This window comes from Mauremys mutica, chromosome 11, assembly GCF_020497125.1.
Source record: "Mauremys mutica isolate MM-2020 ecotype Southern chromosome 11, ASM2049712v1, whole genome shotgun sequence".
In the NCBI taxonomy this organism is placed as follows: domain Eukaryota; kingdom Metazoa; phylum Chordata; order Testudines; family Geoemydidae; genus Mauremys; species Mauremys mutica.
In genome coordinates this window covers 51,625,543-51,643,883 of record NC_059082.1, presented here as the reverse complement: position 1 = coordinate 51,643,883, position 18,341 = coordinate 51,625,543, and the positions used below count along the sequence as shown (strand labels likewise).

General features: G+C 40.1%; 1 protein-coding gene across 2 annotated transcripts in view; it reads left to right on the top strand.

The window, feature by feature from the left end:
* XPO6 (exportin 6) overlaps nt 1–18,341 on the top strand; it is a 102,556-nt gene that overhangs the window by 9,745 nt on the left and 74,470 nt on the right. The gene's annotated exons all lie outside the window — the stretch shown is intronic.

Sequence of the window (18,341 nt, the reverse complement as noted above, 5' to 3'; positions counted from 1 at the left end):
GGGTTTTTTCCCCATACTGCTAGCCAACATAGCTATGCTGTCCACACTAAAAAGTTTTGTCTAAGCCTAACAATTTCTGCCTTTCACAATTTTCTTTTGACTTGAGCTCCAATTCTTTGTTTCAGCCTCCCCATATTTGTGGCAATATCTACAGCTTGGTCTACACTGCAGGGTTAGGTCGAATTTAGCCACATTAAGTCAATTTAAAAATGAATGTGTCCATGCAACCAACCCCGTTCCGTCGACCTAAAGCAGCGGTTCTCAAACTTTTGTACTGGTGACCCCTTTGACATAGCAGGCCTCTGAGTGTGACACCCCCCCCTTTATAAATTAAAAACACTTTAAAATATATTTAACATCATTAAATGCTGGAGGCAAAGGGGTTTGTGGTGGAGGCTGACAGCTCGGCACCCCCCATGTAATAACCATGCTACCCCCTGAGGGGTCCCGACCCCCAGTTTGAGAACCCCTGACCTATAGGGTTCTTAAAATCAACTCCTGTACTCCTCCCTGGCGAGGGGAATAGCACGAAAATCGACTTTGCTGGGTCGAATTTGGGGTAGTGCGGATGCAAATTGATGGTATTGGCCTCTGGGAGTTATCCCAGAGTGCTCCATTGTGACTGCTCTGGACAGCACTTTGAACTCCGATGCACTAGCCAGGAAAAGCCCCAGGAACTTTTGAATTTCATTTCCTGTTTGGTCAGTGTGGCGAACTCAGCAGCACAGGTGATCATGCAGTCCCCCCAGAATCGTAGAGCGTACAATGTTTCTGGGCTCCCCCTATCATCTCCGTCCCTGAGGTTATCGCAGATTAGAAGGCCAAAAAAACGCACTCACGATGACATGTTTTCCAAGCTTATGCAGTCCTCCCACACTGATAGGGTACAGCTTAATTCAGTGACAGAGACCAGGAAAGAATTAAGTAAGCGTGAAGAGCGAAGGCAGGATGCGATGCTGAGGCTAATGGGGGAGCCAATGGACATGACATTTGTTGGAGCTGCAGGAAAGCCAACAAGAGCACAGCCCCCTGCTGCATCTACTGTATAACCGCCTCCCCTCCTCCCCATGTTCCATAGCCTCCTCACCCAGACTCCAAGAACGTGTTGGGGGGGGGGGGGTGAGTTCCAGCCACCCACCCACTCCACTCCAGAGGATGGCCCAAGCAAGAGAAGGCTGTTATTGATTTTTAATGTGGCTACAATAAGCAATGTGGCTTTGTCTTTCCCTCCTCCCCCACCCTACCTTGTCCGTTATCTTTTTTTTTTTAATGAATAAAGAAAGAATGCATGGTTTCAAAACAATAATTACTTTATTTCGAAGTGGGGAGGGTGGTTGGCTTATAGGGAATTAAAATCAACAAAGGGGGTGGGTTTGCATCAAGGAGAAAAACATACAACTGTCACACCGAAGCCTGCCAATCATGAAAGCAATGGTGACGGTGAGCTGAGTAGGCTCCATGCTGCACGGGTTACCCAGGAAAAAACGTGCGAAATGATTGTCTGCCATTGCTTTCACAGAGGGAGGGGTGACTGATGACATGTACCCAAAACCACCCGTGACAATGTTTTTGCCCCATCAGGCATTGGGAGTTTAACCCAGAATTCCAATGGGCAGCGGAGACTGCGGGAACTGTGGGATAGCTACCCACAGTGCACCGCTCTGTAAGTCGATGCTAGCCACGGTAGTGAGGACGCAGTCTGCTGACTTAATGTGCTTAGTATGGACATATAGATTTTATACAGACAATTGTGTTTCTAAAAATCGACTTCTACAAAATCGACCTAATTTCATAGTGTAGACATACTCTACATGTTTGTAGATGCCTGCATCCATTTTGTTGATTTGTTTTTACTAGTTCTTCTAGTTCTGTGTTAGTCTCTAAGGTGCCACAAGGACTCCTCGTTGTTTTTGCTGATACAAACTAACGCGGCTACCACTCTGAAACCTGTCATGATGTTTTGAGGTGAGGTAGAAATAACATGATCCAGTGGCTGAAAATTGAAGTTTAGACATATTCAGACTGGAAATAAGGCATACATTTTTAATAGTTAGAGTAATTAACCATTGGAACAATTTACCAAGGGTCATGGTGGATTCTCCGTCACTGACTATTTTTAAATCAAGATTGGTTGGAGTTATTTTGGGAAAGTTCTACGGGCTGTGTTTATGCAGGAGGTCAGACAGTGGTTGCTTCTCACCTTGGAATCTGAGTCTGAGATACTCCATACCAAGGACTCTCCTATTCTTATGACTGGAAGTCCCCCAGTCTTTCAAGCTCCCCTCTATGGGCAGCTGCGGGACCAGGAGAGTGAGGTTGATCTCTGTCCTGGGGGAAGGGTGGGGGAGAAAGGAAACTGCCTTGCAGGAGCTTTTCCCCAAGGCTCTGGCATCAATTTGTTGCTTCTCACTGGTGGTGATCAAGGGGTGGACTGGAGTGCATCAGCTCAGGCTGATCCATACCTAGTCATATACTGGCCACTTTGTTATACTTCCTGTTCCTCTAGTTCAGGGATTCTCAAACGGGGGTTGCGAGGTTATTACGTGGGGGATTGCGAGCTGTCAACCCCACACATAGTGGGGCTCAGGCTGTCAGCGGGAGCCCCTCCAGCCCAGCTTCATTCCCACCCCCCTTTGCCACCAGCATTTAAAATAGTGTTAAATACTAAAAAATGTTTTTAATTTATAAGGTGGGTAGCACTTAGAGGATTGCTGTGTTAAAGGGGTCACCAATACAAAAAGTTTGAGAACCCTGCTCTAGTTGAAATGTTGGAGGTCAGCCCTTCACTTGTACATGCATTATACGCATAGTGGGTCCCATCTGCAGCTGAAGGAGGATTCAGATGAAAGAGCTCTTCTGTATTTAAAGGGATATTTCCATGGCTTTTTTTTGCTTCATCAGTGGACTAGGTACTTACTCTGATTTTGTCTTAGTATTCCTTGTTCATCCTTTCTCTGACACTCCTCTGCAAAAACGGTACCGTAATAGTAGTAGTATTTATCTTGAACCAACTTCTGTAGAAATAAATTAAGTGCAGCCAATGTGTTTGTTGCTGTACAAGGCATAGAACTCTCAATTTCTGCCCAGAGGATCTTACAATCCATACATTCCAGTCTGTAATTCTGTGCCAATAGTGTGCTGTGTGTGGCAGTGTGACAAGAGCTTCTGCCCAAGGTAGTAGATTTGACTCTTAATAGGAATGGATGCCAGAGAACTACCTGGAGAATGTGAAATTGGGATTTCTCGATGCAATTAAAGCTCCAGCATTGGTTGCCTTTTGCAAACTGAGTTGATCAGATACTGGATTGTGCTTAAATTGGCAGTTCTCGTCAGGGGAATATGCTGTACTGTCAGTTTCTTCTTCTATTCACTTTCTATTTGTATTAATGGAAAGCTTTATGTCTAGTAAATAGGTAGGTGTGTATTTTTAGGGCTCTGTAGGCTTGGATTACAATCAAATGCAAATTAGAGTCCTTGTTTGCTTGTTACTGTGAGAATTGTTTGTGTTGTATGTTCAGTCACCTTATTTTTTGTCTGTGTAGCTCTCAGTTCAGGTTTGTGTTTGCAAAATTGTAGGCTGTAAAGTGTTCAGACTAGTGCTCTTGAAAACACACTAAAGCAGATTGTACAGTTTGGTGCAGGTAGGCAAATGTGACACTGTTAAAACTCTTCTGCCACCCCCAGACTCTGAACAAAAGAGAGATGCAGCTACTACAGTAGAATAGCTCATTAGAGAGAATCTTCTTTAAAAGCAGTTTAAAATTGTGATGTCTTTGTGCTGATGAGCAGGTGGAGCAGTGTTCTGTTTTGAAAGTTCAGTTAAAAGCTTTACAAAAAAAATGCTCAGCTGCTGATGATTTTAAATACAAAGCTGGGGGACTTCATTTACTGTGATCCTCACCTAATTCACATTGTATACTGTCACTCTGCATTGTTCGTATAATCTTTGGTGCCAATTATGGTGGTTCATCAGAAAAGCAAAGAGATTCCAGACTTTACATTAAAAATCCTTTTTCAATGGCTAGCTTAAGTTTCCAAAGCCCAACACATGGCCAAAATATTGATCTTCAAATACATGATGATCTCTGGATACTCTGAACCATTCTTCCCCTTTTCTGTTGAATATGGTTTCCTCCCTCTGAGAACTTTCACTTATTTATTCACTCAAAATTCCAATGGACTTGATTAGCTAGAAATGGAAATTGGTTGTACACATTTGTTTGGCCTGTTGCGTGATCTTGTTTGTACTTTTTAGATGTGCATATCTAGGTAAAGGGGAAGTGATCTCAAGCTGTGGTGGTGACTGACTTCTATCACAGATAGGTTACTGTAGGAAGGACCATTCTTTTTTTCTTTTCTTTTTTTTTTTTATAGCACCCAGCAGTGTGCTTTGGTGCTTTACAGGACAAATAGACCAGGTTCCTGTCTCCAGGATCTTTCCATTCGTATTTTAGGTGTGACCCAATGATTTGGGGTAACAAATAGTAGGGAGGATGTGCAATGAAGGGCAGGACTGCAAAGTTGTTTGGTTTAGGCATATGAATTTCCAAATTTAATTAATAGGATTTTAATTGTTGAGTCACTATTTGCAGGTACTGAGGAAAAAGCAAGTCATCTGTGTAGTATGTCACCATTCGTAAGCTGGCAACTCTGTTAACCACACTGGGCAGGTATTTGACTTTGTTCTGTGTCCGCTGACCTCAAAAGAGCATACATCTATTTTACTTGGGTTAACTAATTTGATCCATGCCTGTCATCTGTGATAGCTAGAAAAAAGCAGTTCCACTCGCAAAGAGCTGCTTATCCTATATACACACTGAAGAATGTGTAGTGGTTGGAGCTGGACTGTGGGTTCTAGTATTAACACTGATATTTACTTTAACCTTGGGCAAGTCATGCAATCTCTATGCCTCAGCTTATCTATAAAATGATATAGTGCCAGGGTCTTCAATTTCTCGTAGTGTAGAATATATCTTAATGTTTGTCTTGGACACCTCCCCTCTCATTTAGGATCATGCAACATCCTTGTGGCAGCTATAGCAATTGTTCACATGGGAAAGTAATATATTTTATAATAGTCTCTTAATGCAGCTGGAATCAAGGCAGCAAGTCAGTATCATGTGACCAGCCAGCACCCCACAGACCACCAGTGGCCTACAGATTACAATCTGAGAACGGCTGATGTAAAACTCATTTCACAGAGGGGATGGCTTATGCTTAATATATGTAAAGGTGCCATATAAAAACTTATGATGTGAATACCATATGCCACTTAGTGTCATCATTCCAGCTCTTCTAGCTTCATTTGGCAGGTTTCTCGAAGAAAATATGGACCCTGAATATAACACTTATTTGGGGTCTGTGACCGAACACAAGAGCAATGCAAGGTTTACTGTGCCAGCACTGTTCAGATGGAGGAGGAGGAGCATGCACCCCCCCAAAAGGCAGCTGGATTGTATTTACCATTGGCCCTCATGCAATCATCCATTAAGATATAGAATTTGACCCTAAACATTTGAGCCTTTTTTTCAAAACATGGCTTTAGGTTTAATTAACTGTGCTTCAAACTATGTCTGTACAGGAAGGTTTGAGAAATATGACCCCCTAGGTCAGGGGTAGTCAACAGGCGGACTGCAGGCCAAATATGGACAGCCAGATGCTTTTGAATGGGCTGTGACATCTTATTTATTTATTATTACCATTATTGTTGCCATGTGAAAAAGTGTTTCTCTGGAGTCTGAACCTTGACTATACCTTGAACAAGAAATTTGGGCCTTGACAAAAAATAATTGATTACTGTAGATATTCTAGAAGCTGGTCATGCCAGCTTGAGCGCTTATATGTATCAGAAGGTGCTTACAGGAGATGGTATTTATAATAGTGACAAATTTCTTGCATGTAAGATAGATTTCCATAGCACAGTCCACTCCAGAAGTGGTCAATCTGTGGCCACTTTTATTCCTTAGGTCACTGGTAAGAAAATGTGTTTATTTTTTAACAGAAAACGAGCTCTGCCCTGGGACTTTTAAATGGAAGTGTTGTTAAGTTCCAGAAGTAATTCTAATGTGACAGAGCACTCCAAACAGCTGCACTGTGGCTGCTCAGCAGCTCACATGTTGGCCATCTTGCTCTGTTGCAGGTTGGGAGGAAGAGTAGCAGCTCTGGTTGCTCCATCCTCACTTGATGTTTGTCTTTTGTTATTGTGAGATACACCAATAGTTTGCCATAATTTTCTGCGGTGGGTTTTGGCTTAAATAGTGGTGTGTAGATAAGTCAGTTTTGCAAATGGGCTGCCATGTTGATGAATTGCTGAAGCTCTGGCTGTTAACATGAATGAAGCAGGTCACCAGATTGTGTTTGCAGTCTGCCAGTCTATTCAGATATACCATGAGTGTTAGCTGTTTCTGAACGTAAAATGAAGCTTCATCTAGTTTCGATTCGTTAAACCACAAAAAAGAGCTTGAAGTGCAGCAAGGAAATCCAGAATGAAGCCTGAAGAACTCCTTTAATTTGCCAATAGTACATCAGTAATTTAGTACATATAATATAAGGATTATTCTGCTGGTGTATGCACTGTTTCAGACTTGTAACAGGAGACTTGCATTTGAGCATTGCAGATATTTCTCCCTCTATTAAGGAGACCCTTCCAACATAATGTTGGCGCCTAGTGTTGCATTGTACCGGTATTGTCTAATGGTATTAGTCATTCAGAAAATGACTAAAAGGTAATGTCTAAGTGTCTATTTTAATGCTGGTTGTTCCCCTTACAATTCTGCCTCCATGTAGTGCACATTTGACCTTTCTAGAGATGAAAAATTTGGTGTGTAAGAATTTTGCATACTTGTTACGCTTCATAATCCTACCTTGCATCATTAAATGCTGCAAATTCAGAGGCTATGCTTCAGTTGTGTCACAAATTACTGTTTCAGACTGCCATTATCAACACACTTGCTTCATAATTTGTTCAACTGCATCTAGGGAACTAAAAGTCTGTAAGAGATTGGCTGGGTTAACAAACCCTGACACTAAAGGTCACCTGAGGAAAGTTTATTTAAAAGATGAGCTTAAAGTGGCCCTTTTGATTTTTTCTGATTCTAATAGCTTCTTTGTAGTTGTTCATATCCTCGTAGTTCCTTGAGAACTTCAAGGCAACATCTGAAGATTTCCCACCAATTCTTAATATAAATTGGTTGATGTGAATTATTTTCCTGGTACTTTAATGCATTCGATTCAGTATATATTTACCTTCAACTAAGTATTCTTAAAAGTGAGCTGCAAAGTTGTTTTTTTTGTTTTGTTTTTGTTTTTAAATAGCTGTAACATTCAATAAGGAGAAATAAAATGGCTCTTAAAATATATGAGAAATCAGAGCTGTGGCCTTCCTGGTTTCTCCACTAGTGGGTGGTGTCTCAAACACCAACAATGCTATTTTAACTAATAAAATAGATAAATGTTTAAATAGCATTCATTGCATAGTACCCAATGGCCCAGATTGACATCAGGGCCCCGTTGTGGCTGGTGCTGTCCAAATACCACAGAAGGCAGTCTCTGTGTTGAAGAACTTAGTCTAGTGTGTGTCACCATTGGAAAGAAAATTGAAAGAAGGTGGAGAAGGGTGATGGGTAAGAAAATGCATTTACATAGGCTTGGAATAGTTTGATGGTACTGAATCACTGTTTTAAAAAATCAGCAGTCCTCAGTGGCTTTCTACAGAAATAGATGTAGGGGAGGAATTTGGAGGAGATGGTAGTGCTTCACAAGCTATTTCACTCAAGTGTTTCATCTGTGTGGAAGAATGTGCAAAGGAGAGAAATGAAGCAGCCAGTAGTTCAGGCTGACACAATTGGTTTGGCAGGAGGGGGTATAATTTGATAAGATACTGGAACAGGTAAGTATGGAAGGGCTGAGTTGTGAAGGCCCAAGAGGTTTAAATTTGTGATGGAAAGGGGAGACAGTAGATGGATTCCTGGGGGGAGAGGGGAAGAGGGAGGTGACATCAGAATGATGTCCAAGATCCTAGTGGCTGCATTTTTAATACACTGGGTTTAGTCCTCTGACTAGTTGGTGGCTAAAATTTCTCAATGCTTGTTAATTTACAGTATATGGTGAGGCCATTTACCCAACACTCACTAGCCCAAGAAATAAGTCTAGTGGCCTCTGAAAAATATCTCTGCTGTTATAACCTCTCAGCACATGCAGATATTAAACAGAGCTGGAAAAGTCAAAACAAAGGAATGGGGGATTGGATTCAAAATCTGACTAGAGTTAGAGGTAGAGGACAAATTACTTAATAAATCAATGGAGAGAGAAAGTTTTTTGTCCTTTAGCTTCATTTTGAGAGGGAAGATACCATCAGTATTGTGCCACAAAAGACTGGATGAACTGTAACATTCAAGGTGTGTGATTTGCGGGGTATAAAACCATTCTCAATGTCAGAGGAAACTGTCCCACAACTGAAGTTGTATTTGTGATATTTGTGGATGCAGTTAACATTTTGAAAGAACACTTAGCTTTTAGTAGGTTTATCTGTATTTTTTCTTACCGGGATATGCATGTCTCCAAATTCATACCTTAGGAAAGCAACAAGAGACACCAGTTTCCTGCTAAAAATGTTTGGCATCATATTTAGAGCATAGTTCTTGTTCTGATCAATATTCTATACTGAGCGTTTAATATTAAACATTAAAAGGTTAACAGCTTGTGTTGGTATGGAAAATCATTAGAGACAAGCTTTTAAAAATATTCACTTCCTTTTAAAAAGCATTAAATCTTGAGAGCAAAGCCTGAATAATTCAATCATCTCTATAGGAACAAATGTTTTTGGGGTGGAGGAACTGAAAGCCTAATATCTAGGTTTACTTACATATTTGTGAAAATTTAGTTAAGCTTTTTACAATGTGAAATGAAGGAAGAAGGTGATGCTGGGGAAACAAAAAAAACCCAAAACCTTTAAAATGGAAAAGCTTCCCAGGGGAACACTTTAAATTGTTTATAAAGTAATAAGTAGTTTCTAATTTCTATTCTATTCAAGGGGAATATGTATCTTAAATATGAGTTTGTTTCAGGTGCAATCAAGATAAATCTATGATTCTTTTGAACTCTAAAGCTTTAGATGTTTTTAATTGGATTCATGCAATGTTGTTATAGCCATGTTGGTCCCAGGATTTTAGAGACACGAGGAGGGTGAGGTAATACCTTATATCGGACTAACTTGTGTTAATGAGACACAAGATTTTGAGCCTATACCAGGGGTCGGCAGCCTTCTGCATGCAGCCCATCAGGATAATCTGCAAGACATTTTGTTCACAGTAACTGCCTGCAGGAACGGTCCCCCCGCAGCTCCCAGTAGCTGCGGTTCGCTGTTCCCAGGCCGCGTGTTGAAGGTTGCCGACCCTTAGCCTACACAGAACTCAGCTTCAGGTCTGGGAAACATACTTAGAGTTTCTCTGACTAATAGCTTTCATTAGACCATTTTCTATCATGTCACCCACCTTGTCTGCCTAAATGGATATAGGCAGTTTTGGGGGCTCCAGTGGATGGTGGTGTAATTCAAATATGAAGGCTCAAATGTTTGCCTGTAATTCACATCTTGGCCTATGCATACTTTACTGTAAATGCTGTAAACACTTTGATTCAGAATTAGTTGTCAGTCCCACACTAACTGTTTGTAGCTTTAACCTATAACATTCATTTTATGACTAAAACAATATACTATATATTGCAGTAAAATACTGAATGGCTTTTAAATATTAAAAAGATATGTCAGTGACATTATAAGCTACAATAAATCAGGGTTTACAAAATCTAAGCTGTCAATTTTTGGCAAATCTGAATCCTCTGACCTAGAAAATAACTAGAGGTTGGATATCCAGTTAATTGCTGTCAAGCCTTAAAGTAAAATGAAAGAATGATGGTTCTGAAATTAGCCTACATACCTAGTTTACTTGAATGCCTGGAAACTTTTGCGGATGGATGGTCAATATTCCAGAATCCACAGCTATTTGGTGACAAACTATAATTTTTATTTCTTTGAAGTAAAGGAGGGAATTATGCTTTTCTATAACTATTAATCAATTGTTTTCTAGTCATATAGGTTGAAGACTTTGGATTAGTAGATAACTAGGTTGAGTAAATATCTACACACCTCTAAAGAATCCTTATAAAACTATCTATGGTAAACTTCACAAGGCAATAAAAAGGGAAGGGAGTAGGAATTAAAGAAATGGTTGAAATGTGATAAGAATGTGAATATGAGATGTGTTCTAAATAGGGCTGTCAAGCTTTTAAAAAAATTAATCGTGGTGTTTAAATAAATGGTATTCTATTGTTTAATATTTTTGGATGTTTTCTACATTTTCAAATATATTGAATTCAGTTACAACAAAGAATACAAAAAAACTACAACTACCCCCACAAAATAGTCAAGGTAGACCAACTGTGATGAACCTCTCCATAAGACATACCCCCTACTGGATTCAAACGTTCTCTGGTATCAGTGTGTGGATGTCCTGGTGAGATACGGCAATCTGTTTGACTACCAGTACCCTTGCCCCTAGGGCTTTGGAGTGGAGCCCGGAGCTGGAGCGTGGAGCTGCAGGTTTTTGCCTGGAGTGGAGCTGGAGCACAGCTCCAAAGCCCAGTTTGCCCCTAAACACCTCTTCCTCCATTGTCCTTTCAGGGCACCATTGTTAACTGGCAGCCACAATTTATGAAGCAGTGGGATAGGTGGATGAAACATCTTTTGAAAAAAGTTTGGGGTGCTGAATCTGCCTGCCCGCCTTATAAATAATTTGTGTACTCTTATGCTGTGGTGAGACTGAGACTCTGTCCTAGTATCTGGGAAGTCCCTACCAGTGGAACTATTTTGGGTGTTCTGTCTGCTTTGCAAACGGGATTGATTGGATGTTGAACTCCCCCCCCCCACCCCCCCCCCCACCCCCGGACTGTGATAGCAGGAGGGAACAAGTGTTCTTCCCTAAAAGTTCTAACCAGCTTCTCAATTAGTGATCTCTGATACATGGTGGAAGAGTAAGGCTCTTATGCCCTCTGCAGTTAGTGAAAGTGAGTGGGGAATACTTTGGCTCTTTATTGATGGGGATTTTTAATGCCTACCCCAAGGTAAGGTGGATTGCCAGCTTCTACACAGAATAACTCGAAATCTTGCCAGTTGCAGCCCAGTCTCAAGCCTTTCTGGGGAAGGTCATTGAGGTGAGAGTTGGAGGCTATTTTCAGCAGCACCTGGTGGTCCCCAGTTGCTTGGGGTTCAAACAACAAGACCAGACAAGGGTACGGCAAGGAAATTAGTTTCAGCAGTCAGTCTCCTCAAGGCAGTGCCCTGATTCCATTACTCAGCCTTGAGATGGGAGTGTATCCTTTCTTATGTCAAGGGGCCCTATCTATGGAAATAATTGCAGCACACTATGTGGAGCTAACCTTGAAAGCTACTCAAACATTAGCAAATGCAGAATACTGCTGCCCACGTGAGTAGACCTGACTGGCAAGAGTTTATTGCACTTGTACTGTCTACCTACTGACAGCTCATTTCTGGGCAAATTCAGGGTGCTAGTTTCTATCTGCAGAGCCCTTAATGGACTAGGTTCCAGTTAACCTAGGCCATTTCTGCCATGCCACCTTCATTTCGTAGAAACTTTGAGCTCCATGTATCTTGCAAGCTGGAGAGCATAACAGTCACACTGGGGGGGGGGGCAGTCCTTGTTTTCTTCTGTCCCAAATCTATCTTAGTCTGAGTAACTTTAGAGCATGCTTTGAAATAAATATTTGTTTAGGCTTTCCATAAAATGCAATTCTGGGGAGCCCTGTTGTCCAGTATTAGTTGTGTTTTCCGGTGTGTGGCACTCTCAGGAAGGGAAGATTTGAGGGGGATACTGCATTGTTTGTTCCTAGTTTGTCCTGTGCTCTTTCAAACCTATGCGTAGAGTATCCATGTCCTATAGCAACTGGCCACATGATGAATACATAGCTAGTTTCAGCAATCCCATCCATGGCTTTCTCAAAACAAACGTTAACACTAAATCCGTTTTGTATTCTTCGGGTTTTTTTATAATGAAGACACAGATTGAGATTTAAAGAAGGAAAACCAAAAAAAAAAGGGGGGGGGGCAAAGGGTTAGGCTCTTGAATATGTGAACTGACTTTCAAAAATGCAAAGTGCCCAGTAACTCCCATTAGTCATTGGATAAGCTGCCAAGTCCGCAGTACTTTAAGCTCCTACTTACATGATTTTTTTTTTTAATTTTAAGCATCTGTTTTCTTAAATTGTCCATTGTGCATCAACAATTCTTTAGATAGGAAGAGCTATCAGGAAGCTTGAAAAGCGTAGAATTAATTGTACCAAAACAAGGCAAGACCTGATGCTCCTAGATTAATATTAGTGTGCGTGTGTGTGTGGCTGCTGTGTAATCTTTTTGTGAGAGGCCTTCCTTCAGTGGGATAGGAAGAAAAACACTTCTGCTGTGGAGGAAATTGGCTGCTTCATATTGCTGTGGTCAAAGTTTGACAACTCACAATTCATTCTTCCCTATTTGACATCTGAAGCAAATATTGAGATGTAACGTTTGCCCTTCAGCAGCAAGGGACTTGCAAGAGTGTACGCTAAACTGCTGAATTTGTACATTTAAATCTAATCGAATAGCAGGTAGTAGGGTAGGAAAGAATATAAAACAGTATGCACTCCACTCTACAGAGAGAAAGGAATGTGTGGAAATGTCATTGTGGATATATTATATAATCAACTTTTGATTATTTTGGAATTTTTAAAAAATTGAATCCTCAGACTGAGACTTTATGCCAGGGTGGATTTGATTTAATTAAAATCATGATTTAAATCAGTAGTCAGGAAGACTCGATTTAATCATGGATTTCTACACAAAAGTGCATTCTTGTTGGTTTTATTAACCTTGATACATATTCTTCACAACTCAGATAGATGTAGGTTTCACGGTACACACTATACATTTTTAAAGTGATTTATTCAGATTAGTTTTACAGCTATATCAGAAAATGAATAATTGTTTGGTTATTTCATTTACCAAAGGCAAATGGTAAAAGGTAAAGGTAAATGAAGCTATTGGGAGGTGAACTATCTCCAATTCAACAGGTTAATCATTAATATTTGAAGGATTTTCTTGCCATGCTGTATTAGGAGGAGAACATCACCAGACAGACATTTAAATTGTTTTATTTAACTAAAACAACAACATTGTGTGTTCTGGATTTTTTTTCTTCAACAGCAAACATAATATTTTAACAAAACAAGCATATGAATTTTTGTATTTAAACATTCAATTTTTTTAAAATCAGGTTTGTTTTTGTTAAAATTGTTTTTAACTAAAATAGTTAAATGAAGTGTGGTGTTTTTTTTTTAAATTAAATCGACTATGTCAGCCAGGTCAACATGAGAAACTTAAAATATTGGCGTCTGCAACTAACTCAGTTGTCTTCACTTTCATTTTCCTGCTTGTTCGTAATCTGGAAAAGAAAAACAAGCTTTCCTGCTTTCAGGTCCCAAACAGTTTCTCAATTTGGAATGATAGAGTCCAAAGGAAAATATTATTTCTACACCATCAGAAGAAGCTACTGCTGTTAAAAGTGAGATTATCACTTCAACAGTCTCTGAATGCAAGTGCTTAAGTGACTTCCACCAGTTCACTAGTGTGACTTTCTTTAAAACATCATCAACAAACATATATTTCTTGAATGGTTCACCCTTAGCTCTGAAGTTTATTATAGTTGGCATTATGGAGGGATGATTGCTGGATGTCCATGTCATAGGTAATAAAAAAGGTAATAATTGGAGATATACCAATCTCCTAGAACTGGAAGGGACCTCGAAAGGTCATCGAGTCCAGCCCCCTGCCTTCACTAGCAGGACCAATTTTTGCCCCAGATCCCTAAGTGGCCTCCTCAAGGATTGAACTCACAACCCTGGGTTTAGTAGGCCAATGCTCAAACCACTGAGCTATAACTCCCCCCAACTCATCCTCTTCAGCAGTTAAGGTTTGACCCTGGTACAGAGTATTTAGAACATTTTCGAGAAAATGAGCTGGAGATGGTGCTTGTCCATTTGTTTTTTTAACGCTTGTAATTTAAGTCTGTCGTATATTTCTCTTTTAAGATCTCACTCAGTTCCTTCCAAATTTCAACAGCGTCAGCAATAAAACAGCTATTTCCCTGCATTTTGTTCAAGGCTACAGAAATAGGCTTCAGGGTACTCAGCATGTGTTCAACATTTCTCTTAAGCCCAATGTTGGGAACTTTGGCTGTGACAGTGCCATCTATTTTTTTCACGATTTTGTTCACAAACTGTCATCAGATTAGGCCAGTTCTTGATACAGTGCTCAAAACAGTCCACTACTGTGTTCCAGTGCACGTCTTGTGGGAGAATTAGCTTGGTTCCTCCCATTTTTTTTCAGAGCAGCTGCTGCAAAGTAGTTGTTATGGAAGTATTTTGCAATTTCAACAACATTCACCTTTATTTCTGGAACACTGAAGTCTTTGGCTAGGAGGTTCATCAAATGAGCACTGCAACCGTATGTTAGCTTGGGACTCTCTTCTAAATTTCTTCTCACCTTGGATACATTTGCAGCTTTGTCTGTGACCAAGCTGTGTACTAGACATTTGATATATATTTTTCTCCACAGTTTGTTAGAGCTTATACTGCTACTACTTGTAAGTATTCTGTGTGTGCATTTCCTGATGTATCAATTGTTTCTGTAAGGAAGACATTCCCTTCTGTTGTCACACAAGCACATACAACAGGATCATTGTGGACATTGCTCCACCCATCAAGACTCAGGTTAACAATTTTACCCTCTAGATCTTTTGCACACTGCTGAATTTCTCTTTCATACACTTTATCCACCAATTTGTCTGCGACATCTGCTCTGTTGGGTGGACTGTATCCTGGTCTTAATAACTGAACCATGTTAATGAAGTGTGGGTTCTCAATCATACAGAAAGGAGAGTTTTTGTTGCATAAACAAACCGGGCAATTCTTTCATCAATTACCTCTTTTTGTAATCTGCTGGTTCTCATCACAAATTTATCTATGTTGTTTCTGGATGATGGAGATTGATTTTTTTCTTTTTGCTACAGCTGATATACTGTGGCTATGTGACATACGTGATGTGACTGAAACACTACCATTGGCAGATAACTCTGAAACTATAGAAAATGATGGTGATCTTGAAGGTGGATAGTCTTCAGAATCCTGTACGTTGAGGATGGATTCTCCTAAACAAAATAAGTCAATGCAGTTATTTAATTATTACCATACTGCTCATTTATATTACTCATTGCATGCACTGACACTCAGATCTACTTTAAAGGTAAAATTGTAGAAGGAAGATCTGCCTATTTCAGATATTTTTTTATCACAACTGCATCTAAAATGATAGTACCATAGAGTAACAATTATATTTTTTGCTCAAACATGAGAATTCAAGAATAGTCCAGAAGGAAGACGGGCAGTCCTTAAGAAAGAAGTATGAAATAAAAAAGTATGAAATAAAAAAGTTTACCAACCTGAAGATCCTGCATGTTCAGACATGTTCCTTTCATCATCTTCAACGCAGCTTCCTCCTGAGAAGGAACACTTCTCATGGTGTTGTTTCATTCAGGCAACCAAGCCTTGATTTCTTTGTTGCACTGTTTGCATTTTGCACGCATGCCTGTCTTACCCACGGGTAGAGGAACTTCATCAAAATATTCCCAAACTGGGTCTCTTTTACGGCCTGCTACATTATAGGTTTTCCCTTCTGGTGAGAAAATGGTATGGTATATCTCAAATCAATGAAGGCTACACTCAGACCTCAAGACTTCTGGAATATGCTGCTCAAACAGTTTCACTTTTGTTTCTACTGCTTGTCCCTCCCTTCTCACATTTATCTTCAGACTTGTTCTCCTTGTCCAGATCTATTCCGCCCCCAACAATCTTCTATTCATTGAACTTTTTGAAACTTTGCACTTTTAGAGAGAAATAAGGGATTGACTCTGTGTACATAAATTTGCAGAGGGATAATAGGGTTGAGGTCTGTTATTTCTCACCTCTCTATATTTATTTAAAAACATTTTTGCTGTTAACAAGCATATTATCTCTGGAGACACAAATCCACAGTTTGAGAACTGCAAAACTAAGCATCTGTGATGGTATCTTCTAGACTGAGCACTGAGTCCCATTGGGTAGATAGAAAGATTAACCTAAATAATCTATACAGAAGCCCTTAGAATCCCATAAGATTGGGTCCTTAATCCACAAACTATTGGAACTCATTTACAAAACTTTTCTTAAACATTTCATGAATATATTGTCTAATACTATAGAATTTAAATTTATAATCCCTATTCTATGATGAGATTATTTGAGCTATAATGTATCTTAATTAAAACTATCTTTAGTTTTTTCCCCTCAAACAGCATTTTATCAAAAAAATCCATTTTTTAATCATTGATTTTTATCCACCCTGCTTTATGCATAATTATTGCTGCTAGTAATGGGAGACGGATGGAAAAAGTAAGGTTGCAGTTGGAAGGAACAACTTGAAGTTTAAGTTTATTGTGCATGCAACCTTTTTGCAAAGAAGCAAATCTATATGGATTAAAAAAAATAATAATGGCCTGTGCAGTTGCTTAAAATGGAAATGTGACCTACAGCTTGATTGATTGTGTTTGTTTTTAAATTATAATTTTTCACTATCAGGATGGCTTTCACAATCACAAGTGGTTTTTTCTATGGAGCATCCGATTTTTGAGATACATGGAGGAAGGACAACAGGAAAATGTGTATTTTCTGTTTAGCAGCAGAATGCTAAATCTTACTAAGCATCCATTATCAGTTGCTAGGAGAACAGCTGTATTTTTCTTAATCTTTTATTAAATTATTGGTTCTCATAGTGTGTGATATGGGGATGAGGAAGCTTAGAAATATCCTCTCCAACTTGGCTCTGCAGTGGGATGCTAGAAAAACTGGATGCCTTGTGTGGAGCATGTGGAATTGGGCTTTAGCAGTAGAGAAATTCATACTGCTTCTGTAGGTGGTGTAGACTGATCTTCTCCCAGAAGACTACCTGTCACAGTGCTAGTCTGCCTGAGGCTTTGTCCACACTACACAGCTTTTAGCAACAGGGCCATGTCGCTAAAAGTCAGGCAGTGTAAACGCTGTTTGTCGGCACTTTTGCCGACAAAATACTTCCACCACCTATGAGCGGGATTCGTGTTGTTGACAGGAGAGTGCTGCTGCCCACAACGAGCCATTTATACTGCCACTTGCTGTGGCTGAACTTTTGTCGGGGGGGAGGGGGGGGGGAGAGAAGGGATTTTTTAAGCACCTGTGAAATTGTCGGTGTAGGCAAAGACTTGGTTTATATGTAACTTTTTTCGTGCCTGACATAGGACTACAGTAGATGCTTGCCTCCCTGTGCCACTACCCTTTGTATAGTCCCGAGGAAGGTCTGGGCTTAAGTCTGTGGTCTTATTAGTGAAAGAGCAATGCATTAGCTGAAAATGTTGGAGAAATGACAAATGGCATGTCTCTTCTATAACAAAACCATTAGTGATAAAACTGACGAGGGCTCTCCATTATAAGAGTTAGATGAGAAGGGCAAACACAGTGCCTCCATACTGATTGGGTCGAGAATCGTCCTAACTCTGGCTCAACATAATCATTCCATCTCCAGACACTGAAACAAATGAATTAGTCCCATTTATTACAGGTGGCCCTCGGGTGAAATAAAGCTGTAGCTACCTTGTAACTGCTGCCTATTGAGCCGCTGTCTTTGAGGTCTTCTAAAAACCAAGCTGCAGCTGGCAAAAAAGGAAAAGATATTAGGCAACTCATCCTCCCTGAATCAAATTATTAAACATTTGTATAGCAGTCAGTCGTCAAAGCTCTGTACGAACATTAATCCTTTAAATCCCCCCCATTTCCCTGCGCCAAGTGGAGTACATTGGTGGTGCCCCCTCCCCCCCCGCTTTTTTTTTTTTTTTTTTTTAAACAGATGAGCAGACTGAAGCAAAGAGGTGGCAAACTGACCATGGCCACCCGTTGAGCCAGGGCTGGGAATAAAGTTCAGGACTTCTAGCATCTAGTCTTTTGTTCAGTTTGCTATGCTATGATGCCTCTGAATTTCTGAAGTGTGTTAATATGAAGCTGGTGTTCATGTAAGAATTATTCCAACGGATGAACTAACATTTGTAATGAGATCAAGTGTCTGTAATTAGAGGGGAGGGGAACTTGCTTTATAAAGTGGTGCTCTCATTAACAAATTTGACTGAACAAATGAGACTTTAAGATAACCTCTGAGGCTTTTTACTCATCCTGGGCAT